At 46.2% G+C, this 27,527-nt stretch overlaps 1 protein-coding gene across 3 annotated transcripts in view; it reads right to left on the minus strand.

The window, feature by feature from the left end:
• Window positions 1-27,527, minus strand: part of LOC311106130 (SPRY domain-containing SOCS box protein 4-like) — a 66,087-nt gene that overhangs the window by 18,416 nt on the left and 20,144 nt on the right. For 2 of the 3 annotated variants that reach the window (XR_014610296.1, XM_084148450.1), the window contains exon 2: window positions 6,925-7,019. The gene's annotated coding sequence lies outside the window, so the exon portion shown is untranslated. Of the gene's footprint in view, window positions 1-2,505; window positions 2,660-6,924; window positions 7,020-27,527 lie in introns of those variants that run through there. The other variant, XM_084148451.1, reaches the window with a different exon arrangement.

Raw genomic sequence — 27,527 nt, forward strand, 5'->3', positions numbered from 1 at the left:
CCTGGTCTGTGTGTCTGCCTGGTGTGTGTGTGTGTGTCTGCCTGGTGTGTGTGTGTGTGTCTGCCTGGTGTATGTGTGTGTGTGTGTCTGTGTCTGCCTGGTGCGTCTGCCTGGTGCGTCTGCCTGGTGCGTCTGCCTGGTGCGTCTGCCTGGTGCGTCTGCCTGGTGCGTGTGCATCTGTCTGGTGTGTGCGTCTGTGTGCATCTGTGCATGACACAGACACTTGCTTGCTGACTGAGCTAGCCCGTCTTTTGCAATGAGTGTTGCGTCTCGTCTTAGGGAAGCTACTAGTCATCAATATGACCCTTGATATGACCCCTGGGGGGAAACACCAGGGCAGACAATTAGATGACAAACTAAAGAGAGAAGAGAGGAAAGAAATTGAGGTCAATGGTGCATAATGGAGCAGCATTGAATAGAAAGAATGACCATTACTCTCCTGATCTCAACTTTATTACCAAGATGTCTGCAGTCACGTGTGTGAAGAAGTACAATCTCTCTGTGTGTGTGTGTGTGTGTGTGTGTGTGTGTGCGCACTCTTGACCCTTGTGGCCAGTGTGTGAAGGCACACACACCAAACCATCTGGAGTTTATACTAATCAGGGCCTCTATATTCTCTTGAATATAGTTTGAGCTGTGGAGGAGAGGAAATGTGGGAGAGAGAGCAAGCGAGAGAGAGATGACAGGAGAGCAGATGGGTGGAGGAGAGGCAATGAGGAAGGGAGGAGTGGAGAGGACAAGATGAGATGGGTGGAGGAGAGGTGATGAGGAAGGGAGGAGTGGAGAGGAGATTGGTTGTAGAGAGTGAAAGGGGGATGAGGAATAGAAAAAGAAGGGGGAGAGCGAGCCCGTAAGAGAGGAGATGGGTGTAAGGGAGCTCAAACACTGGAACGAATGTTGATCTGCCGTTTATCTGCCGTTCGTTCGCCATTCGCTTGGCGCAATGTTTTAGGAATCACCCCGCCAGTGGGTGTCTGACTGCCAACATTTGTGCAATTCTACATGTAGAATCGGTTTGCAAATTACATCTAGCACTCTGTTCAGAGGTGCTAAGTACTCTCGGCCAGCAAACACTACCGGTGTGTCCGTGCCTTAAGGGAGGAAATATGGAGTGATGAACAGAGGAGAGAGGAAAGGAGGGAGATGACAGGAGGGGGGAAGAGTAAAGGAGTAGAGAAAGGGATGAAGAGCAGAGTAGAAAAAGCAGAGGAATAGGAACATCTAGTTATTCTGGTAGACCTCTCCTCTGTTAGTATAGGTGAGAGGAGCTGGCATATAGATGGCCACTGCTAGCTGGCTGGCGTTGGCAGTGTCGTTGTTAGCATATCAAACACAGAGACTGGCCGGACAATACAAGGCCACAGACAGACTCATACGCGCCTTGAAGACGCATTATAGCAGACAATATCAAACAAGTGACAGCAGTTTTGAACCGACACAGGCACAGACAAAACGGACATGAACAGATACGTAGTTTTGCACACGCAGAGCTATTAAAATGGCAGATTCTCTGATTTTAAGTTAATTTTACATCCTATCCTCCCTGTCTCCCCTTAGCTCTCATCTCTCATAGCCACGTCCCTTATCGCCAAGATTGTTGTGCTTCCCTCCCTTGTTCCTCCCCTACATCTCATGTGCTTTGTGGAAGAAAGATGTCCGTCACACAGTCCTAACTCAGTGTAAATGGATTCCTATTACATTGTGTTGTTGTCAGTGTCACGGGCAATTGGCTGGCCGGGAGATCAATGCAACTCTACTGGAGCTCAACCTCTTTAGATATGACTATTGAGCAGAGGGGAAAACAGCACAATGATATGTGGGCATATTGGAAGATGAGGGGTTACATTGTTATTAGTGTGAGATTCTGAGGATAACTCCATTGATACACTAAAAGGTGGGCGGAGTCTGAGCTATTTCAGTGATCCAGTCCATCTGAGCCAGGACTAGCAAACACATACACAGAGGTGTGAATGAACTGTGTTAGTGATAGGGTGAGCACATCACTAGCTGTACACACTCGACCTAACACAAATATTACTTGCTCTAACCGTAACTTAAATACAACACTGAGGGATTTACCGCGAGAATGAATAATTGTGCACTGCCACAGTGCAAGTATGACAACAAACCATAGGATACTGTTAGTGATAGAGCCAAGGTGAAATCCAATACTTTAAGACTTTGAGCACAACATCCTGATAGGGAGTATGCTTTACTGCTTACTGTTAAAATCATCATCTCACACTCTCCTACTCTCCAGCTAATCATCTCTCATCCCAACCCAAACTTAGAGGAAGTGCCTTCTCTCTGTGTTAGCCAAACAGCTGTGGAATGGCTAGAGTACCACACAGCTCCCTTAATTTTACATTCCCTATACTGAGTCCCTATAGCACGCCAGCGCGACGTAGCTTGAATACAACTGTACCACACACACACGAGAGAGAGACAGAGCAAGACAGAGAGCGAGAGAGGGAACATGGAGAAAAACAGAATGAGACTTCTTACCATGCGAAGCGATATCCAAAGTCAAGCTGGTCTCAGCATCTGGCTTTCTCACGACTCAAGGCAATGCGCACGCAAACACTAGAGGAGGAGAGGGAATCTCAGACTTTTCCTAAAAGCCTTGTCCAACTATGGCCAGAACACAGTGGATCGAGAGAGAAAGACAGAAAAGGCGAGAGAGAGAGAAATAGAACAGAAAAGAAGTATGTCAGTAAGTGACGTCACAACAGGAAAACAGTCTTGCCTCAGTCCGTTCCCAGCTACGACAGGAAAACAGCCGCTGGAAGGCGGGAGGAGGGGGCTAAGCACGAGGCCACAGAAAGTATTTCCCAACAATTACAAAACAACCCAGTCTCTCTCTCGATATGTGCTTCAAGTGGAGCAAGGGAACAAAGAAAAAGCAGGAAAAAAAGCAGGAAAGAGAACAAAAGAGAACGAGAGAGAGAGCGAGAGAAACAGTCCCTCACTGACTAATAGACGAGGCCTGAGGATGACGGAAACAACAGCAGCTGAGAGAAAATTGAATAGGATGTAGAGAATCACAGCTAGTCTTGTTGTTGTTGAGTGGAGGTTCTGTCGACATGCCACTGACCCAACCGTCTAGAACTCAGAGCTGAACGCCACCCTGGATGTAGAGAATCACAGCTAGTCTTGTTGTTGTTGAGTGGAGGTTCTGTCGACATGCCACTGACCCAACCGTCTAGAACTCAGAGCTGAACGCCACCCTGGATGGAATGTACTTCGCTGGTTGCTGCAGAGGCAGCCTCATCATGAGTGAGGGAAAGAGAGAGAGAGAATGCGCTGTAGTGTTACTTCAGTAGGAGAGACTGAATAGAGGGAAACTGAGGGAGAAAGAGGAGAGAGGGAGGGCAGAATGATGGTGGGAGAGCTGTATCACGTTACTCCTCCTCTCACACAGACACACGTCACCTTACAAGTATGGAGAGAGCATGAAGACATACCTGTTCATGTCAACATTTCAACCCTCTCCTGTCTAACCTTCTCACTGTTGAGCTTTGCAACCTGCCGCCTCTTCTCTACCCTTCTCAGTGCCTATCCATCCCCCTTTCCCTCTCATGTTTCTCCCCTGAGACACAAAGCCTTCCCACCATCTCTGCTCCCACACACACACACACACTTTAGAGCGGCATTCCTCTCACCATGCCCTTTCCTCAATCTGGAGTGGCTTAATCACACAAGCTGTATAGACCAGAGTCAAGTCTATATACAACACACAAACACGCCACACACCGACTCTACGACCACCCGATAATACATTGGAATGCATACTGTATAAAAAGCCCAATGCAGCTTCTACGTATGAGAGAGCACATTAGGACACACTGACCTGATGTTTCTGCGCCATTGCTTTGTTTTGACGTGGGCTCCTGTTTAGTGACAGCAGTGCTGCGTGTGACCTCTGTGTGAACTCTGCGTGAGACAAAAGATCTCCCTTCGTCAGAGCAGAGGAGGCCCGAGGCCAGCACAGAGCACAGGCTGGAAAACCTTTCAACTCCACTGGCACTGTGTGTGTCTACATTCCAGTCAATTTCAACCCTCACCACACAACGTTGCCAAAATACACACAGTTAACCATGTATGCGTCAGTCAACTACCTAGTTACAACCTTTGCCTCAAAACTCTGTCAAAAACACATAGCACCACACAGAGAAGGGAGCATGAATCACTGAAATGAAGAGCGAGAGGGAGAGAAATGGGGAGATTGAGTGAAGTTTTACTACAGGAGGTTCCATTCACTCCACCACCAGGAAGCGAGTAGAAAAGGCACTCATGTGAGAGATCAGAGAGAGTAAGGAGAGAAGAAAGAGATGGCTAAAGACGAGGAAGGCAGAGTGGGGGAGAGGAAGGCAGAGTGGGGGAGAGGAAGGCAGAGTGGGGGAGAGGAAGGCAGAGTGGGGGAGAGGAAGGCAGAGTGGGGGATAGGAAGACAGAGTGGGGGAGAGGAAGACAGAGTGGGGGAGAGGAAGGCAGAGTGGGGGAGAGGAAGACAGAGTGGGGGATAGGAAGACAGAGTGGGGGATAGGAAGGCAGAGTGGGGGAGAGGAAGGCAGAGTGGGGGAGAGGAAGGCAGAGTGGGGGAGAGGAAGACAGAGTGGGGGATAGGAAGGCAGAGTGGGGGAGAGGAAGGCAGAGTGGGGGAGAGGAAGGCAGAGTGGGGGATAGGAAGACAGAGTGGGGGATAGGAAGACAGAGTGGGGGAGAGGGGACATGGTGGGGGATAGGAAGACAGAGTGGGGGATAGGAAGACAGAGTGGGGGATAGGAAGACAGAGTGGGGGATAGGAAGACAGAGTGGGGGATAGGAAGACAGAGTGGGGGATAGGAAGACAGAGTGGGGGATAGGAAGACAGAGTGGGGGATAGGAAGACAGAGTGGGGGATAGGAAGACAGAGTGGGGGATAGGAAGACAGAGTGGGGGATAGGGGACATGGTGGGGGATAGGAAGACAGAGTGGGGGATAGGAAGACAGAGTGGGGGATAGGAAGACAGAGTGGGGGATAGGAAGACAGAGTGGGGGATAGGAAGACAGAGTGGGGGATAGGAAGACAGAGTGGGGGATAGGAAGACAGAGTGGGGGATAGGAAGACAGAGTGGGGGAGAGGAAGACAGAGTGGGGGAGAGGAAGACAGAGTGGGGGATAGGAAGACAGAGTGGGGGATAGGAAGACAGAGTGGGGGATAGGAAGACAGAGTGGGGGATAGGAAGACAGAGTGGGGGAGAGGGGACATGGTGGGGAGATGAGAGAAAGCAGTCAAAGAGCAACAGAACATGTGTTGCAGAGGAAGAGAAGGAGGAATGGTAGAAACAGATTATGAATCAGACTGTGTGTGTGTGTACACACTACATCAAAAAAGTTGAAACAGCAAAACCTTGCAGGATGCTAGCTATAAAAGAGTATCTCCTTCACAACACCTCATCACAAACAGCCATCTTGAAAGACTAGTGCTACTTTTATCTCCTCTTCAAAACAGACCCACACAGACCGTGAAGATGAATCACTTTACAACAAAGATCAAAAGGGGGTTGCCAGCCCGGGTTGGTCAATGAGAGGCCATTTGTCCAAATTACTTCCAGTCTCATATACAAAAGAGACTGAAGAGCACAATATCACCCCCTAACCCACTGCATCTTCTGTAATCCAGCTGCTCCAGATATGCACCCAGCCAAGAGCAGAATGGCCAGTACACTATAGAGCTGGATTACAGAAGAGCTAAATCAGACTGGCATCATACCCTAGCACTGCTCTGGGGGTCAGTAGGTGCATTGCTACTACTTGGATCCAGATAGTGAAGTATTTGAGACCTGGCCCCAGTACAGACATAAAGCCGCTTGTTCCAAGTCCTGTCAGACTTTGCAGGAGTCGTTTAACTGGAAGCACAAGGTGTATTCTAGAGGCTTAATCTACACACACCCACACAGCCAGGCGCTATTAATGGAGGTCAGTCAAGGTGAAAGGTCAGCAGGTCAGGACATTGATGACTCTCTTTCACAATTCCTTCTCTCATACTCTTCCTTTGTAAACTCATAAAATCCCTGCGCGACAGTACAGCTGCCTGCCTTGCCAGAGCCACAAATCCCTCCCATCAGTGGACAGTTGGGAAATTAATGGATAGATTACAGATATTGATACTTGTCATCACATCACACAACAGCACCGTACAGGCAACAACAAAGCCCAGAAAAACAGGTTTGAGTAGCGCCTGGGAACTGACTGTGGCAGGTTGATGCTACACATGGGTAGAACTAGTGTATGAGACGAGAACCTCCTATACAATTTATAAAGGGCTTGGGGTACATGGTCAAATAATGCTCTAGAATGCAATCAACAATGGGGTGATGTGGGTTAGCGACGTAGGCTAGCGCTCACTGTATTGTCATTGTGGTCCTAGTATCATACAGTAGGTTAAAACCCAAGGCATTCTCTCCAGGTCCATAGAGCATTTCAGCTGATTGGGCTGGGCCCTGTTCAAATATTAATAGGTACTCAGGATGAAGGCTATGGTTACCTGGGCCAGCAGGTAGATAAGCCCAAACTGGTCTGATCAGGTTCCCCACCCTGGCCCCTGGGTCACAGAAACAAACTTTCAAATAACTCATTGGTGGATCCATCAACAGGAATGAGCAATCAAAAGCACTCTGAGCCAATTGGCATCATGACATGTTCAGGATCTTTTATTAGTAAAACGACAGCGGCTCATCTCTGCTGCTTTTGTTGTGTCAGGAAGGTGTAGTGTTTTTATATCATGCATAATCAAAGTCCACTCCTGTTTAGTGCCCATTTTACACTTTGAATGGGTCTGGAATGCAGTCAATGACCAATAAAGGAGTGGAATTGGGTCCATCAACTGTAAGGAGCAAATTTTTAGTAGATGAGTGTTCTGCTGGCTGTGGGTGAGCTCACCTGTTAATCCATCGGAGAGATGGCGTCCGCAGCGAACCACCACATCAAGTCCTAAGGTCACAGGTCAATCGCTTGACAGTGGCCCTGCCTACTTCCTGAGGAGAAACAGAAGGGGCCCAATGAGACAGCAGGTAGAATAAGGACAATACATGTAGACAGTGTCTGAAAAGGTTACTAGCGGTCAAATCCTTGCTACCTTAGTCCTTGTTTCCTCACCTCTCTTAAAAGTGGATTGAGGAGAGGAGCCAATGAGACAGCAGGTAGAATAAGACAGGACACAGGCCTAGACAGTGACGTGAGGATAAGGCAGGCGCCTTGGGAGGTGCAAGATAAGGACACTAAAATGTAAGGTACTAAACTTGAGTGTAGGGCAATTCAGAGTCAAAACAGTGACCTAGTAAACTTGAGGGTAAGGAACTTTAGTAACCTGGATGTGCAGTACACTTGGTTACTTTAATGGGCTTAAGCACTGGACACTCCCCCAGACCAGATCACAGGACTGAAGGCTCTAACCATTACATAGCCAATGTCTGCTGAAGGCAGGTCCACATGAGGCAAGCAGGTGACATTACACAGGGAGACAATCTGTACCAAGTGGGAATAGCTCAATACCAATGAACCTAGGTCCAACCAGAGGGAAGGTAGTCAGAGAGAAAGGAGAGCGAGAGAGGACTGAGGTATGGAGAGAGTGAAACCGTATTCATGAGGCGTTGCAATCTTAATGTTCATCACATTTTCAGGTGACTCCTCTTCAAACATTAACCAGGTATGTAGTGCCGCACCGACTGTCGTTTCCTGGCTAAATTGGCCATTAGGCCGGGCGGAATTGATGAAATGACTCCGTGGGCTGCGTCGACGTAGTACATTTCTCAGCCTCAGGCAAACACGGCCTCTAATCACAATGTGACTACAAGGACTCGTGTACAGAATGATTACCAGCCTCCACACACACCTTTCTCCAGACAACAAACCTATCCTCACAGTGCCCCTGCTCCTTCCACCTTCCAGCAAACTAGACCCAAACACACACTTAACAAGTCCAAAATACCACCAAACCTCTAAACCAGCAGTAACTTCAATTCTCAACCACCTGGTGAAACACTAGACTAGACTACCCAGCCAAGACTACATCCATCTGCTATGTAAAGTGCTGCAGCCTCCGGAGTCACTGGGTGGAAGCCTTTTAAAATTGGGAGTTTCTATCCACCTGCTGAGTCTCCAGATGTTTCCGGGCGGAACTGGGGGCTCTCTGCCACTTGATGAGACTAGAGGGGATGAGAGATGTCAGGCCTGATTAATACATCACACCTTTCTCATTACAGCTACCTTCACCCCTCTCCCTCACAATCTCCCCGCTCACTCTCTCTCCATCTCCAGGGGTCAGCAGCAATTAAGAAAAATGAGGATTGTAGAGAAGGCCATTTGGTAGCCAAGGCGCTAAATAAAACCTTGTGAAAGCTGTGGGAGCAGGCCCAGGATGTGATATCTATAGACTGTAAAAGGAAGATAGTCTAAGCAGAGGCTTTTTAACAGTTAGACAGCACAGCTGAATAGCAGCAGCATCCTTTTCACTACACTAAAAGTTATCTTGAAAAAAGGTACTGTGTTTTGTTCAAAAGAGTTCCAGGTATGCCAGTGTGCTCCAAGAGATAGTGGTGTGGTTCTCAGATTCCTGTGGAGAATAATCCAAAGGACGCTCAACATCAAATGAGCAGAAAAAGGACTTAAAAACAAACAAAAAAAGATTCATCCGAGGTAATATGTACAGTTGAAGTCGGAAGTTTACACACACTTATGTTGGAGTCATTAAAACTTGTTTCTCAACCACTACACACATTTCTTGTTTACAAACTATAGTTTTGGCAAGACGGTTAGGACATCTACTTTGTGCATGACAAGTAATTTTTCCAACAATTGTTTAGACAGATTTCATTTTTTACATTTTAGTCATTTAGCAGACGCTCTTATCCAGAGCGACTTACAGTAGTGAGTGCATACGTTTTCATACTAGTCCCCCGTGGGAATCGAACCCACAACCCTGGCATTGAACACCATCCCAACCGTGAAACACGGGGGTGGCAGCATCATGCTGTGGGGGTGCTTGCTGCAGGAGGGACTGGTGCACTTCACAAAACAGATGGCATCATGAGGAAGGAAAATTATGTGGATATTTTGAAGCAAAATCTCAAGACAGTCAGGAAGTTAAAGCTTGGTCGCAAATCATTCTTTAACTAAATATACTTTCCTGCAACCCGCCTCACCCAACGTGGAAAGGATTCTATTATTTCTTTCATCAAGAACCGTAAGCTGAAAATAGTGGCTACCTGTTATTAGTCACCGTTAGCGTCTTCACCATTGTCAATCAATCAATCAATCAATTTTATTTTATATAGCCCTTCTTACATCAGCTAATATCTCGAAGTGCTGTACAGAAACCCAGCCTAAAACCCCAAACAGCTAGTAATGCAGGTGTAGAAGCACGGTGGCTAGGAAAAACTCCCTAGAAAGGCGAAAACCTAGGAAGAAACCTAGAGAGGAACCAGGCTATGAGGGGTGGCCAGTCCTCTTCTGGCTGTGCCGGGTGGAGATTATAACAGAACCATGCCAAGATGTTCAAAAATGTTCATAAGTGACAAGCATGGTCAAATAATAATCAGGAATAAATCTCAGTTGGCTTTTCATAGCCGATCATTAAGAGTTGAAAACAGCAGGTCTGGGACAGGTAGGGGTTCCATAACCGCAGGCAGAACAGTTTAAACTGGAATAGCAGCAAGGCCAGGCGGACTGGGGACAGCAAGGAGTCACCACGGCCGGTAGTCCCGACGTATGGTCCTAGGGCTCAGGTCTCTCAGTTGGCTTTTCATAGCCGATCATTAAGAGTTGAAAACAGCAGGTCTGGGACAGGTAGGGGTTTCGTAGCCGCAGGCAGAACAGTTGAAACTGGAATAGCAGCAAGGCCAGGCGGACTGGGGACAGCAAGGTGTCATCATGCCCGGTAGTCCTGACGTATGGTCCTAGGGCTCAGGTTCTCAGAGAGAAAGAGAGAACGAGAGAATTAGAGAGAGCATACTTAAATTCACACAGGACACTGGATAAGACAGGAGAAGTACTCCAGGTATAACCAACTAACCCCAGCCCCCCGACACATAAACTACTGCAGCATAAATTCTGGAGGCTGAGACAGGAGCGGTCCGGAGACACTGTGGCCCCATCCGAAGAAACCCCCGGACAGGGCCAAACAGGAAGGATATAACCCCACCCACTCCGCCAAAGCACAGCCCCCGCACCACTAGAGGGATATCCCCAACCACCAACTTACAATCCTGAGACAAGGCCGAGTATAGCCCACAGAGGTCTCCACCACAGCACAAACCAGGGGGGGGGCGCCAACCCAGACAGGAAGATCACGTCAGTAACTCAACCCACTCAAGTGACGCACCCCTCCCAGGGACGGCATGAAAGAGCACCAGCAAGCCAGTGACTCAGCCCCTGCAACAGGGTTAGAGGCAGAGAACCCCAGTGGAGAGGGGAACCGGCCTGGCAGAGACAGCAAGGGCTGTTCGTTGCTCCAGCCTTTCCGTTCACCTTCACACTCCTGGGCCAGACTACACTCAATCATATGACCTACTGAAGAGATAAGTCTTCAGTAAAGACTTAAAGGTTGAGACCGAGTCTGCGTCTCTCACATGGGTAGGCAGACTGTTCCATAAAAATGGAGATCTATAGGAGAAAGCCCTGCCTCCCGCTGTTTGCTTAGAAATTCTAGGGACAATTAGGAGGCCTGCGTCTTGTGACCGTAGCGTACGTATTGGTATGTACGGCAGGACCAACTCGGAAAGATAGGTAGGAGCAAGCCCATGTAACGCTTTATAGGTTAACAGTAAAACCTTGAAATCAGCCCTTGCCTTAACAGGAAGCCAGTGTAGGGAAGCTAGCACTGGAGTAATATGATCAAATTTCTTGGTTCTAGTCAGGATTCTAGCAGCCGTATTTAGCACTAACTGAAGTTTATTTAGTGCTTTATCCGGGTAGCCGGAAAATAGAGCATTGCAGTAGTCTAACCTAGAAGTAACAAATGCATGGATTAATTTTTCTGCATCATTTTTGGACAGAAAATTTCTGATTTTTGCAATGTTACGTAGATGGAAAAAAGCTGTCCTTGAAACAGTCTTGATATGTTCGTCAAAAGAGAGATCAGGGTCAAGAGTAACGCCTAGGTCCTTCACAGTTTTATTTGAGACGACTTTACAACCATCAAGATGAATTGTCACATTTAACAGAAGATCTCTTTGTTTCTTGGGACCTAGAACAAGCATCTCTGTTTTGTCCGAGTTTAAAAGTAAAAAGTTTTCAGCCATCCACTTCCTTATGTCTGAAACACAGGCTTCTAGCGAGGGCAATTTTGGGGCTTCACCATGCTTCATTGAAATGTACAGCTGTGTGTCATCCGCATAGCAGTGAAAGTTAACATTATGTTTTCGAATAACATCCCCAAGAGGTAAAATATATAGTGAAAACAATAGTGGTCCTAAAACGGAACCTTGAGGAACACCGAAATGTACAGTTGATTTGTCGGAGGACAGACCATTCACAGAGACAAACTGATATCTTTCCGACAGGTAGGATCTAAACCAGGCCAGAACTTGTCCGTGTAGACCAATTTGGGTTTCCAGTCTCTCCAAAAGAATGTGGTGATCGATGGTGTCAAAGGCAGCACTAAGGTCTAGTAGCACGAGGACAGATGCAGAGCCTCGGTCTGACGCCATTAAAAGGTCATTTACCACCTTCACAAGTGCAGTCTCAGTGCTATGATGGGGTCTAAAACCAGACTGAAGCATTTCGTATACATTGTTTGTCTTCAGAAAGGCAGTGAGTTGCTGCGCAACAGCTTTTTCTAAAATTTTTGAGAGGAATGGAAGATTCGATATAGGCCGATAGTTTTTTATATTTTCCGGGTCAAGGTTTGGCTTTTTCAAGAGAGGCTTTATCACTGCCACTTTTAGTGAGTTTGGTACACATCCGGTGGATAGAGAGCTGTTTATTATGTTCAACATAGGAGGGCCAAGCACAGGAAGCAGCTCCTTCAGCAGTTTAGTAGGAATAGGATCCAGTATGCAGCTTGAAGGTTTAGAGGCCATGATTATTTTCATCATTGTGTCAAGAGATATAGTACTAAAACACTTAAGTGTCTCTCCCGATCCCAGGCCCTCGCAGAGCTGTGCAGATCCAGGACAGCTAAGCCCTGGAGGAATACGCAGATTCAAAGAGGAGTCCGTAATTTGCTTTCTAATGGTCATGATCTTTTCCTCAAAGAAGTTCATGAATTTATCACTGCTGAAGTGAAAGCCATCCTCTCTTGGGGAATGCTGCTTTTTAGTTAGCTTTGCAACAGTATCAAAAAGAAATTTTGGATTGTTCTTATTTTCCTCGATTAAGTTGGAAAAGTAGGATGATCGAGCAGCAGTGAGGGCTCTTCGGTACTGCACGGTACTGTCTTTCCAAGCTAGTCGGAAGACTTCCAGTTTGGTGTGGCGCCATTTCCGTTCCAATTTCCTGGAAGCTTGCTTCAAAGCTCGGGTATTTTCTGTATACCAGGGAGCTAGTTTCTTATGACAAATGTTTTTCGTTTTTAGGGGTGCAACTGCATCTAGGGTATTGCGCAAGATTAAATTGAGTTCCTCAGTTAAGTGGTTAACTGATTTTTGTCCTCTGACGTCCTTGGGTAGGCAGAAGGAGTCTGGAAGGGCATCAATGAATTTTTGTGTTGTCTGAGAATTTATAGCACGACTTTTGATGCTCCTTGGTTGGGGTCTGAGCAGATTATTTGTTGCGATTGCAAACGTAATAAAATGATGGTCCGATAGTCCAGGATTTTGTGGAAAAACATTAAGATCTACAACATTTATTCCATGGGACAAAACTAGGTCCAGAGTATGACTGTGGCAGTGAGTAGGTCCAGAGACATGTTGGACAAAACCCACTGAGTCGATAATGGCTCCGAAAGACTTTTGGAGTGGGTCTGTGGACTTCTCCATGTGAATATTAAAATCACCAAAAATTAGAATATGATCTGCTATGACTACAAGGTCTGATAGGAATTCAGGAAACTCAGAGAGGAACGCTGTATATGGCCCAGGAGGCCTGTAAACAGTAGCTATAAAAAGTGATTGAGTAGGCTGCATAGATTTCATGACTAGAAGCTCAAAAGATGAAAACGCCATTTTTTTTTTTGTAAATTGAAATTTGCTATCGTAAATGTTAGCAACACCTCCGCCTTTGCGGGATGCACGGGGAATATGGTCACTAGTGTAACCAGGAGGTGAGGCCTCATTTAACACAGCAAATTCATCAGGCTTAAGCCATGTTTCAGTCAGGCCAATCACATCAAGATTATGATCAGTGATTAGTTCATTGACTATGACTGCCTTTGAAGTGAGGGATCTAACATTAAGTAACCCTATTTTGAGATGTGAGGTATCACGATCTCTTTCAATAATGGCAGGAATGGAGGAGGTCTTTATCCTAATAAGATTGCTAGGGTGAACACCGCCATGTTTAGTTTTGCCCAACCTAGGTCGAGGCACAGACACAGTCTCAATGGGTATGGCTGAGCTGACTACACTGACTGTGCTATTGGCAGACTCCACTAAGCTGGCAGGTTGGCTAACAGCCTGCTGCCTGGCCTGCACCCTATTTCACTGTGGGGCTAGAGGAGTTAGAGCCCTATCTATGTTGGTAGATAAGAGGAGAGCACCCCTCCAGCTAGGATGGAGTCCGTCACTCCTCAGCAGGTCAGGCTTGGTCCTGTTTGTGGGTGAGTCCCAGAAAGAGGGCCAACTATCCACAAATGTTATCTTTTGGGAGGGGCAGAAAACAGTTTTCAACCAGCGATTAAGTGCTGAGACTCTGCTGTAGAGCTCATCACTTCCCCTAACTGGGAGGGGGCCAGAGACAATTACTCGATGCCGACACATCTTTCTAGCTGATTTACACGCTGAAGCTATGTTGCACTTGGTGACCTCTGACTGTTTCATCCTAACATCGTTGGTGCCGACGTGGATAACAATATCTCTATACTCTCTACACTCGCCAGTTTTAGCTTTAGCCAGCACCATCTTTAGATTAGCCTTAACGTCGGTAGCCCTGCCCCCTGGTAAACAGTGTATGATCGCTGGGTGATTCGTTTTAAGTCTAATACTGCGGGTAATGGAGTCGCCAATGACTAGGGTTTTCAATTTGTCAGAGCTAATGGTGGGAGCCTTCGGAGTCTCAGACCCCGTAACGGGAGGAGTAGAGACTAGAGAAGACTCAGACTCAGACTCCGACTCGCTACATAATGGAGAAAACCGGTTGAAGGTTTCTGTCGGCTGAATGAGCGACACCGGTTGAGCATTCCAACAGTATTTCCCTCCAGAAGCCATGAGAAAGTTGTCCGGCTGCGGGGACTGTGCGGGGGGATTTATACTAACGTTACTGTCTGTACTTACTGGTGGCACAGACGCTGTTTCTTCCTTTCCTACACTGATATTACCCTTGCCTAACGATTGCGTCTGAAGCTGGGCTTGTAGCACAGCTATTCTCGCCGTAAGGCGAGAATTCTCCTGTATATTATGAGTACAGCGACTGCAATTAGAAGACATCATGTTAATGTTACTACTTAGCTTCGGCTGTTGAAGATGTTGATGAACCATGTCCAGATAAAGCGTCCGGAGTGAAAAAGTTGAATAAGGGAAAAAAGTTGCGATGGAAAAAAGGAAAATAACGTAAAGTTGGCAGCTAAAACGCACAGGAAAATGACTCTTCTGTCTCGGGATAAACGTCCGGGGTGAAAAAGTTTAACGAAAAAAGATGAGTGAGGACCAAACTGTCCGTGGCCTACACTATCCACCAGCCAGCTCTAGCTAGCCTGGGCAATTCGTCGGCCAGTCTGCACAGCGTGCTATCGACCCAGCGTGCTATCGACCCAGAGCTTATTGGACTTTCTGCCGGAATCACTGGACCCTAGTGCCGGATCATCACAACCAGCTAGCTAGCTGCAACCTGTTGTTGGCTGATTACCATTACCATTGCCATATAGCAAGCACCAGTTAGCCTTGAGCTAGCCTCAGGCCCATCTCCCGGCTATCTACCTCTCTGTCAACCGGACGGGACCTCCTAGTGTTGACACTGAGCCCCGCCGATCCAACACGACTGGTTTGCCGACGAAATAGTCTGATGTGGTTTCAACAGGCTTCCCGTTGCGACGACCACGAAGATCCATCTGCCACCCCCGGCCCGCTAGCACACGCAAACCACAACTGTGCTCCCTGCTAGCTGTGCTGAAGCACCAATTTGAACTGCTCTCGGACTCACATATTGCTGTTCACTGGACCTTATGATCACTCAGCTGCACAGCTGATGCCTGCTGGACTGTTCCTTTACACGGTACCCTGTCCTGTTTATTCTGTTTAGTCTTAGCCCAAACGTTATCGCTATTTCCAGTTGTGTCTTAGCTCTCTCTAATAACACATGTGACTGCTTCATGCCTCTCTCCCATGTCAATTATGCCTTGCCTATTGCTGTTTGGGTTAGTTCTTATTATACAATTTCAATGTAGAACCCCTAGTCCCTCTCAAACTGCCTCATATAGTTCCTTTGTTCCCCCCCCCATACACGCCGAGACCGGCTCAATCGATGCCTCCAATGACGCTATCTCTTTCATTGTTACCCAACGCTTAGGGTTACCTGAACTGTACTCATATCCTTCCATATCCTTTTCTGTACATAATGCCCTGAATTTTTTCTACAACGCCCGGAGAACTGCCCCCTTTATTCTATGTACCCAACGCACTAGAAGACCAGTTCTTAAAGCCTTTAGTCGTATCCTTATTCTAGTCCTCCTCTGTTCCTCTGGTGATGTAGAGGCTAACCCAGGCCCTGCAGCCCCCAGTATCACTCCTACTCCCCAGGAGCTATCATTTGTTGACTTCTGTAACCGTAAAAGTCTTGGTTTTCTGCACATAAATATCAGAAGCCTCCTTCCTAAGTTTGAGTTATTCACTGCGTTAGCACACTCCGCCAACCCTGATGTTCTAGCAGTGTCTGAATCCTGGCTTAGGAAGGCCACCAAAAATTCTGAAATTTCCATCCCCAACTATAACATTTTCCGTCTAGATAGAACTGCCAAAGGGGGTGGAGTTGCAATCTACTGTAGAGATAGCCTGCAGAGCTCCATCATACTATCCAGGTCTGTGCCCAAACAGTTTGAGCTTCTACTTCTAAAAATCCACCTTTCCAGAAATAAATCTCTCACTGTTGCCGCTTGCTACAGACCCCCCTCAGCCCCCAGCTGTGCCCTGGACACCATATGTGAATTGATCGCCCCCCATCTATCCTCAGAGTTCGTACTGCTTGGTGACCTAAATTGGGATATGCTTAACACCCCGGCCATCCTACAATCTAAACTAGATGCCCTCAATCTCACACAAATTATCAACGAACCTACCAGGTACAACCCTAAATCCGTAAACATGGGTACCCTCATAGATATCATCCTGACTAACTTACCCTCTAAATACACCTCCGCTGTCTCCAACCAGGATCTCAGCGATCACTGCCTTATTGCCTGCGTCCGTAACGGATCCGCGGTCAAACGACCACCCCTCATCACTGTCAAACGCTCCCAAAAACACTTCAGCGAGCAGGCCTTCCTAATTGACCTGGCCCAGGTATCCTGGATGGATATAGATCTCATTCCGTCAGTAGAGGATGCCTGGTTGTTCTTTAAAAGTAATTTCCTCTCAATCTTAAATAGACATGCCCCATTCAAAAAATACAGAACTAAGAACAGATATAGCCCCTTGTTCTCCTCAGACTTGACTGCCCTTGACCAGCACAAAAACATCCTGTGGCGTACTGCATTAGCATCAAATAGCCCCCGCGATATGCAACTTTTCAGGGAAGTTAGGAACCGATATACACAAGCAGTTAGGAAAGCAAAGGCTAACTTTTTCAAACTGAAATTTGCATCCTGTAGCACTAACTCCAAAAAGTTTTGGGACACTGTAAAGTCCATGGAAAATAAGAGCACTTCCTCCCAGCTGCCCACTGCACTGAGGCTAGGAAACACTATCACCACCGATAAATCTACAATAATCGAGAATTTCAACAAGCATTTTGCTACGGGTGGCCATGCTTTCCACCTGGCTACCACTACCCCGGCCACCAGCTCTGCACCCTCCGCTGCAACTTACCCATGCCCCCCCCGCTTCTCCTTCACACAAATCCAGACAGCTGATGTTCTAAAAGAGCTGCAAAATCTGGACCCCTACAAATCATCTGGGCTAGACAATCTGGACCCTTTCTTTCTAAAACTAGCCGCCGAAATTGTCGCAACCCCTATTACTAGCCTGTTCAACCTCTCTTTCGTAACGTCTGAGATCCCCAGAGATTGGAAAGCTGCCGCGGTCATCCCCCTCTTCAAAGGGGGTGACACTCTAGATCCAAACTGTTACAGACCCATATCCATCCTGCCCTGCCTTTCAAAAGTTTTTGAAAGCCAAGTCAACAAACAGATCACCGACCATTTCGAATCCCACCGTACCTTCTCCGCTATGCAATCCGGTTTCCGAGCTGGTCATGGGTGCACTTCAGCCACGCTCAAGGTCCTAAACGATATTATAACCGCGATCGATAATAGACAGTACTGTGCAGCCGTTTTCATTGACCTGGCCAAGGCTTTCGACTCTGTCAACCACCGCATTCTTATTGGCAGACTAAATAGCCTTGGTTTCTCAAATGACTGCCTCGCCTGGTTCACCAACTACTTCTCAGATAGAGTTCAATGTGTCAAATCGGAGGGCCTGTTGTCTGGACCTATGGCAGTCTCTATAGGGGTGCCACAGGGTTCAATTCTTGGGCCAACTCTTTTCTCTGTGTATATCAATGACGTCGCTCTTGCTGCTGGTGACTCTCAGATCCACCTCTACGCAGACGACACCATTTTGTATACATCTGGCCCTTCATTGGACACTGTGTTAACAAACCTCCAAACGAGCTTCAATTCCATACAACACTCCTTCAGTAGCCTCCAACTGCTCTTAAACACTAGTAAAACTAAATGCATGCTCTTCAACCGAACGCTGCTTGCACCCGCCCACCCGACTAGAATCACTACTCTAGACGGGTCTGACCTAGAGTATGTGGACAACTACAAATATCTAGGTGTCTGGTTAGACTGTAAACTCTCCTTCCAGACTCACATTAAGAATCTCCAATCCAAAGTTAAATCTAGAATCGGTTTCCTATTTCGCAACAAAGCCTCCTTCACTCATGCTGCCAAACATGCCCTCGTAAAACTGACTATCCTACCGATCCTTGACTTGGGTGATGTCATTTACAAAATAGCCTCCAACACTCTACTCAGCAAATTGGATGTTGTCTATCACAGTGCCATCCGTTTTGTCTCCAAAGCCCCATATAATACCCACCACTGTGACCTGTACGCTCTTGTTGGCTGGTCCTCACTACATATTCGTCGCCAAACCCACTGGCTCCAGGCCATCTATAAATCACTGCTAGGCAAATCCCCGCCTTATCTTAGCTCATTGGTCACCATAGCAACACCCACCCGTAGTCTGCGCTCCAGCAGGTATATCTCACTGGTCATCCCCAAAGCCAACACCTCCTTTGGCCGCAATTCCTTCCAGTTCTCTGCTGCCAATGACTGGAACAAATTGCAAAAATCTCTGAAGCTGGAGACACTTATCTCCCTCACTAACTTTAAGCATCAGTTGTCAGAGCACCTTACCGATCACTGCACCTGTACACAGCCCATCTGAAATTAGCCCGCCCAACTACCTCATCCCTATATTGTTATTTATTTTGCTCATTTGTACCCCAGTATCTCTATTTGCACATCATCTCTTGCACATCATTCCAGTGTTAATACTAAATTGTAATTATTTTGCACTATAGCCTATTTTATTGCCTTACCTCCATAACTTGCTAAATTTGCACACTGTATATTATATGTATTTCTGTTGTATTTTTGACTTTGTTTTGTTTTACCCCATATGTAACTCTGTGTTGTTGTTTTTATCGCACTGCTTTGCTTTATCTTGGCCAGGTCGCAGTTGTAAATGAGAACTTGTTCTCAACTGGTTTACCTGGTTAAATAAAGGTGGGGGAAAAAAATGGGTCTTCCAAATGGACAATGACCCCAAGCATACTTCCAAAGTTGTGGCAAAATGGCTTAAGGACAACAAAGTCAAGGTATTGGAGTGGCCATCACAAAGCCCTGACCTCAATCCTATAGATAATTTGTGGCCAGAACTGAAAAAGCGTGTGCGAGCAAGGAGGCCTACAAACCTGACTCAGTTACACCAGCTCTGTCAGTAGGAATGGGCCAAAATTCACCCAACTTATTGTGGGAAGCTTGTGGAAGGCTACCCAAAATGTTTGACCCAAGTTAAACAATTTAAAGGCAATGCTACCAAATAGTAATTGAGTGTATATAAACTTCTGACTCACTGGGAATGTGATGAAATAAATAAAAGCTGAAATAAAATCACTCTACTATTATTCTGACATTTCACATTCTTAAAATAAAATGGTGATCCTAACTGACCTAAGACAGGGAATTTTTACTAGGATTAAATGTCAGGAATTGTGAAAAACAGAGTTTAAATGTATTTGGCTAAGGTGTATGTAAACTTCTGACTTCAACTGTAGCATACATGTAAATGTTTCCATAGCAGAGCAGACTATAGTGCATACAATTAGGGATTTCAATCTATATCGAGGGCACTTTGCGTCATATGGGAAAATGCACAAAAAGCCTAAGCGGCAAGGGGGGGGGGAGGGGTAGAGAAGGTGGAAGTGCTGGGCAGATCACAGTACCCTTCCCTCAGGCGTCCAGTCCAGCATCATCATCATCATGACTGATCTACTGATTAGAGGCATCATCTCTCCCAGCACATCAGGCCCACAGGCAAAAACACACAGACGGAGTGATGAGAGATAGGCAGCAGGTTGGAACAGCGAGAGACTGATGCCTCTTATTGCTCTTCCTTTACAATTCACCGCCTGTTTCCTCCCCCTCACTCACTCACTGAATCTTCTTCAGTAAGGGTCTTTATTGTTCTACTGTGTCCCCCCCCTCTGCCTTACACACACACGAGGTTACCCTGACTCCAGCACTGAAATCAATAACCACTATGTGGACAGACCGGTATGAGGGTTGAATGGGCGTTGAAATGAGAATGCCACTAAGGTCACAGCGAAAACACAAACAGTGGGGGGAAAAAAAGGTCTGATTCCTCCTTGTTTGTTTGGGTACTGGTTTCTCTCAACACTAAAGTCATTATCTTTAGGTAAGTCCCTAAATGACTGAGGGGGGAGGGGGATTTAACTTTATTTTCAAGTAGATATAGTTTACCCAATAGCAGTTTCTTATTTTTACATGAAGCGGGTAAAGTTGGTAATCATTTTATGAGCACAAGGAGTGTCAAAGCTTTGTTGTATTCATTAGGTATGTTGTAGCAATACCATAAGGCATGTCGTGGCATTATGATGCACTACAATCAAAAAAAAGAAATGCCAACTGTGGCTATTTTGCATGACAAGTAATAGTTACCCAAAATGCCATAATCGTCACAGCCCTAACCAACAACATGTAATGGTAAGGTACGACAGACCTCACCTTGCCCTTTTCTCAGTCTTCTCCAATTATAGAAGAGACTAATCATAGCAGCGCTGTGACTGAGGCTGCATCAATTTAGCTCAAATGCACTTGGGAACGCAATTTATAGGACGAGGTGGTGGAGGATGAAAACTCCATGGTACAATTGAGTGCTTTGCAGGTCATGGGGAGAGAGACGCTGGAAGAGTGAGTATTGTTTTCAATGGTTTGACATTTGTACGTCAGTGGGAAGACGGGGCCAGCCATTTATCAGTGTGAGCCACTGGGGATATAAAAATACCTCCCTTCAACCCTGTGCTCCTTCGCTCCCTCTTTCTCCATCTCTCCACAAAACACTCAGGGTGAGTTTCTCCCCCAGACTGTACTTGACTTGTATACGAGCGCTGGGCTGAATAGCGGCGTAGGCATAAACACTAAATTGTGAAATAAAAAGCAGCGTGTCATGCCGGTGCAGCTTGGAGATGAATCACCCTGGGTGCATCTCATACCCCCCTCCCTGCTCCCTCCTTCCCCTCTCTACCCCTCACCACCCCCTTTAGCTTCCAAAATACCAAGCCGGCCCGCCAGAGATGACAGCATGAACCTGCAGACAGAGGGACTCTATATAAGAACACAAATCATCCTGAGACATGAGGCTCTGTTCCAACCACTACTGGTCCACCCTGGCAGACAGCACATTCATAGGCCTATGACTGATAACAGGAAGAATAATCAAGTAATGAAATATTAAGAGATGGTTTCTCATGTTAATAACAACAAACATTTGAAGCCCTGAGCCTCGGACTGAGAACCCTCTGAGACTGAGAACTAAAATAAGGATGCAAGCACAGTAAACCTTCACTTCACTACAAACTCCACCTGTTGTCAGTAATTTCTCAACTAATTTGGAGCAGTCAGTTAATTGTACTCCACAAAGCCTTGGAGACTAGAAATGATGCATGTGGATTCATTTTGAACAAACAAAGCGCAGGCAAACATAATTGGGGAGAATAGACATGCCCGTTTTACCATGGGACATGATCTGCTTCCACAAAGCTTAGCCGAATGGGCAAGTCTGCTTAATGTAGGCCAATCACTGATTGAAGAAACTATGGACTTAAGACTTATGCAGTCTAAAGTTCAATCCCGAGCCCAGTAGCCCCTAACCCTTTTGGTGTAAGTGGATTTCAATAGCCTTACATTTTCAAATTTCTAGGCTTTAGCTCAGCGGGCAAAAATAGAATTGTGACTCGGAGACCCATGTCCAAAACCCCGTCTGTCACACTGACAACCAATTAGTAGCTTGTTAGTGTGGATCATAACACACTGACCACCTAATGAAATCCCCAAAACTATATATGACATGGTAGTATTTTGTGATCACACTATGCACTGTGAGCTTTCAATTGACATCGGGCTTAATTGGGGACCATGTTAGCAGTTCACTTTAGCAGTTAAATTAGCTACACACACACACACACACACACACAAACTAAAGTCATTAACTGCTGTAGCAGCAGGCACAGTGTATTGTTTGTAATATAATTTATGGGTAGCTCAGCTTGGCCCCTTGACAGCATCCCTAATTAAAAATGAAAAACCTTGGGAGACAAATATCATTTCAGTTTTGCAAGTCTTTGATCCTGGCCCTGGCTTATTCTGCGTCACTGAGCTCGTCAAAACACCCCCCGGAAGAGATGACACCGTTAGGGATGGACAGACAGCTATCCCTCATCTAATCTCAACCCAGTCTACAGAGCTGGGTGATGTGGACAGGGATGTGATGCCCTCTACTCATAACAGGGCCCTGCCATTCTAGCTTGACACACACACAGCATAAACACATCACAGATAAACAGGCAAACACAAATACTGTATGCATCAACAGGCAAAACATGCACAAACACCGACCTCTGAGAATAAAACATTTACAGCATATATGGTCTGTCACTGCAAGAAGCCCAACTCTAGGCCAGAGCAAGCAAAGTTATATTTACGTATTTTAAAGTATGGCAGTTAATAATAGGGAAGGTTGTACAGAAGAAAGAATTTCACAGATAAGACCAACTGCTGAGAACAAAAGATACATTAGATTGTGCAGAGTGGCAGGAGCCAGTAGGGATCGGGATCTGGTGGGTTAGAGGAACGCTAGGCCCTGTGCAGAGCACATCACTGAACACACAAGACAATTCTATTATTAATGCTGAAACTGGGCAACTAGCAACGGTTTACACAGAGAAAACTGGTGAAACCGGAGCTAGTGTTGACTCTTAAAGGTCCAAAAAATAACATTTTCCAGCTCTGCATTACTAGTCATGGCTGGCCGGTGATTGACTGAACACTGAAGGACTTGTGTATTGTTCAGCATATGCCGGTGCTCAGGGGGGCTTTGGGAAGCATTGTTCAGTCACAATCGTTTTCCGGTCGACCAGACTCGCTGTGCGGGGACCACAGTCGAGTCACACCTGCTGGCAAAGCCTAGACTGAGGCTACTGCTGCCTAGCAAACATAGCCTAACAGGAGAAGCAACAAACTCAAGGCAGCCATGACGGTGGGGATAGTCTTTGAGGAAGCATATACCCTTACAGCACTGCCTTTTACCATTAACAACTACCTCTAGATGTTGCAATTCTTGTACCGTCCTGTCCTATGTTGTCCTGTCCTGTCGTGTCCTATGTTGTCCTGTCGTGTCCTGGCGTGTGTTGTCCTGTGTTGTGCCGTCCTGTGCCGTCCTGTGCTCCTTGCTGCTGCTCCTCTCCCGGTGGTCCTATGGTCACCCCTCTGTTCTGTTCGGTGCTGTTCAGGGCTTGACATGAACCTTTTTTTGCCTCTTGTCCTTTGGACAAGTAGGACATATTTTTTTTACTCAAATCACAATACAAAATTGTGTTGTATGATGCAAGGAACCACTTCACAAAATAACATTAATTATCATCACTGGTATTGACAATGGAAGGCTACTGGTCTCTGGTCCCATCTATTACACAGTATCTCCTGCCGTTGTGGCCTTGAGCAAGGCACTTAAACCCCCCCCCCCCACCCAAAGTAAAATACTGCACTGATAGGCGACTGTATAAAACACATGTGGTCCGTCAACCCTCCATCTGGAAAGCTACTGGGTGTGCAGGATTTTGGCCAACCCTGCTCAAACACACCAGTCAGCTCATCAAGGACCTGTTGAGCAGCTGATTTTTTACAATGTGGTGTGTTCATGCAGGGCTGGAGCAAAAGCCTGCACCCCAGTAGCTCTCCTGGGACCTCCTGGAGGATGGTTAGCCACCCTGCAACATTACAATTACAACCAAACACTTTATGTCTTTATCAAATAATTATCATTCAATGAACCAGGGATCAAATGGCTAAGGTGGGCGAGGTAGCTAACTAAGATGTGTCTATTTGTAAGGTTAAAATATGTAGAGTTCAGGGGAGATCTTGACAGCATAGGAGTTACTTGTCAATTAGGCTATTCTAATACATTTTTAACTTTGACAGAATTACATGGCCAGTATTGAGTATTGAATTTTGAGCGCTCAAGATACATACGGTTTTACAACCGGAGTATGCAGCATTGGATTCATCAACTGAGGAACCGTATCAACTGCGTGTCGGCCATTTGCAGATATACACGGTGCCAGTGGAAAGTTATTTTAGGACATCGGACGCGACAGCGACATTAATACATGCTAATAGCTACATAGTTAAGCAGCTAGATAGCCAATTCAAAACAGTGTAGTTTGGCTGGTTATCTAGTTAGTGTGTTGTACATCAAACTGGCTAAATAACTCACTAACTAGCGATGAATATCAACAAATGTGCACGCGGCAAGGGTCGCTATGATCTCAAAAACATCTCGACTGCATGATTGAAAGACCGCTCGTGCCAGTCTATGCAGGACTACAATATTATAGGCCGATGCGCTCTGCAGAGATTGGGAGGACAGTGTGCAACACATTGCATCCGGACGACACTGATCCAATTCTGATTGGAGTAGCTTAATTATTTGATACCTTAAATCTATATTCTTCTTGTCCAACTATTTTTTGTATTTGCCCCCCAAGCAAGCGTTATTGTCAAGTCCTGCTGTTCCATTAGGCTGAGATGAGAAGGGGGAAGTGATACGTGACTGACTATTCTAAGCAGGTCAGTCAGGGTGAGAATTATCTTTGTGGGTCCGTCTGTAGATTGGAGCCCCCGAGACTGCCCTGTGTCTGACCCAGACAACGGGTACAACACTTTGCATGCCAGATAGAACAGACTGTAAAACAGACGAGAAAAAAGGAGTGGAGTGGCAGCTGGGGTGAGGGGTGAGGTCTCACTGACATCCTGGAGGAAATACTTCCTGCTTCCGGGTGCATGATTTAGCGACGACACAGCGATCTCTCGACCTACAAGACTATCGTTAACCTGACCATCCGCTGAACGAAACTGAAAGACCAACCTGGTAGGAAAACCCAATTAATGCCATACATGATTATTAGAACTTTACTAAACTCCCATCCTTTCAGATCTACGTCACAGGGGACTAGGGGCTTGATCTGAACAGCACATGACTAACATGATACAGATAGTTTGTTTGGGGCAGTGCTTTGTGTTAGAGTTGGCTGAATCCAAGTGGTCCGTCATGCTACTCTATTTCTCTGTAATGCAAATTAGGAACGCGTTGATCTGCCACTTAGACACACGAGGAGAATCATACATATTTCTCAAAAGCTGCCCCGGACTCTCGCTCACTCTCTAATTATCAATGCTACCATCGTTCTCATAAAATCAACAATTTTCTATTATCTTTATAGGCGGCTACTGATGATAACTGTCAAGGTTAGAAGTGCCCGTCTCAAACTATAATTGATTTTAAAAAAGGAGGGAAATTGCAATCAGTCTTTTAAAAATAATTCTCACTGTCAGATCCATTTTTTCCCCAGTCTTACTCCCATGTCTCCAATCAAATGTATTTATAAAGCCCTTTTTACATCAGCAGATGTCAAAGTGCTATACAGAAACCCAGCCTAAAACCCCAAACAGCAAGCAATGCAGATGTAGAAGCACGATGGCTATTAAAAACGCCATAGAAAGGCAGAAACCTAGGAAGACACCTATAGAGGAGCCGGGCTCTGAGGGGTCGCCAGTCCCCTTCTGGCTGTGCCAGGTGGAGATTATAACAGTACATGGCCATTAAGGCCAGATTTTTCTCCAAGATGTTCAAACGTTCATAGATGACCAGCAGGGTCAAACAATAAATCACAGTGGTTGCAGAGGTTGCAACAGGTCAGTACATCAGGAGTAAATGTCACTTGGCCTTTCATAGTCGGGCATTTAGAGGTTGAAATAGCAGGTGCGGTAGAGAGAGAGACTTGAAAACAGGAGGTCTGGGACAAGGTAGCACGTCCGGTGAACAGGTCAGGGTTCCAAAGCCGCAGGCAGAAGAGTTGAAACTGGAGCAGCAGCACGACAAGGTGGACTGGGGACAGCAAGGAGTCATCAGGCCAGGTAGTCCTGAGGCATGGTCCTAGGGCTCAGGTCCTCCGGGAGGGAGAGACAATCCATCTGTCTCCCTCTCTACTTTTATTGATCCCTCTCTCCCTCCATCCCCCTCTCCTCGTTTCTCCCTCCATCCCTCTCGCTTTGTCGCAGTCCATTTCCCTGTATCCATCTCTCCATTTTCCATTCCAGTCAAACTGTGCTTTCCTGCTCCCCTCTGCTCTCCTTCAGTTCAGACTCATGCAAAACCATATCAGTGGTCTTTTGCATGCCCTGTCCGGTCTCATCTGATTTAGGGGGGGGGGGGGGGGGGGGGGGGGGGGAACATGCTGTACATCAAGATTAACATGAAAGAGCCTGCCGACTGACTAATACACTAAAACACACAGTTACGTTAAGTGTGAGTAATAGATACAGTTGAAGTCAGAAGTTTACATACACCGTAGCCAAGTACATTTAAACTCAGTTTTTCACAATTCCTGACATTTAATCCTAGTAAAAATTCCCTGTCTTAGGTCAGTTAGGATCACAACTTTATTTTAAGAATGTGAAATGTCAGAATAATAGTAGAGAGAATGATTAATCAGCTTTTATTTCTTTCATCATATTCCCAGTGGGTCAGAAGTTTACATACACTCAATTAGTATTTGGTAGCATTGCCTTTAAATTGTTTAACTTGGGTCAAACATTTCGGGTAGCCTTCCACAAGCTTCCCACAATAAGTTGGGTGAATTTTGGCCCATTCCTCCTGACAGAGCTGGTGTAACTGAGTCAGGTTTGTAGGCCTCCTTGCTCGCACATGCTTTTTCAGTTCTGCCCACAAATGTTCTATAGGATTGAGGTCAGGGCTTTGTGATGGCCACTCCAGTACCTTGACTTTGTTGTCCTTAAGCCATTTTGCCACAACTTTGGAAGTATGCTTGGGGTCATTGTCCATTTGGAAGACCGATTTGCAACCAAGCTTTAACTTCCTGACTGATGTCTTGAGATGTTGCTTCAATATATCCACATAATTTTCCTTCCTCATGATGCCAACTATTTTGTGAAGTGCACCAGTCCCTCCTGCAGCAAGCACCCCCACAGCATGATGCTGCCACCCCCGTGCTTCACGGTTGGGATGGTGTTCTTCGGCTTGCAAGCACCCCATTTTACCTCCAAACAAAATGATAGTCATTATGGCCAAACAGTTCTATTTTTGTTTCATCAGACCAGAGGACATTTCTCCAAAAAGTACGCTCTTTGTCCCCATGTGCAGTTGCAAACCGTAGTCTGGCTTTTTTATGGCGGTTTTGGAGCAGTGGCTTCTTCCTTGCTGAGCCGCCTTTCAGGTTATGTCGATATAGGACTCGTTTTACTGTGGATATACCTGTTTCCTCCAGCATCTTCACAAGTTCTTTTGCGGTTGTTCTGGGATTGATTTGCACTTTTCGCACCAAAGTACGTTCATCTCTAGGAGACAGAACGC

Source organism: Coregonus lavaretus (assembly GCF_964263955.1).
Source record: "Coregonus lavaretus genome assembly, chromosome: 30".
Taxonomy (NCBI): Eukaryota; Metazoa; Chordata; class Actinopteri; order Salmoniformes; family Salmonidae; genus Coregonus; species Coregonus lavaretus.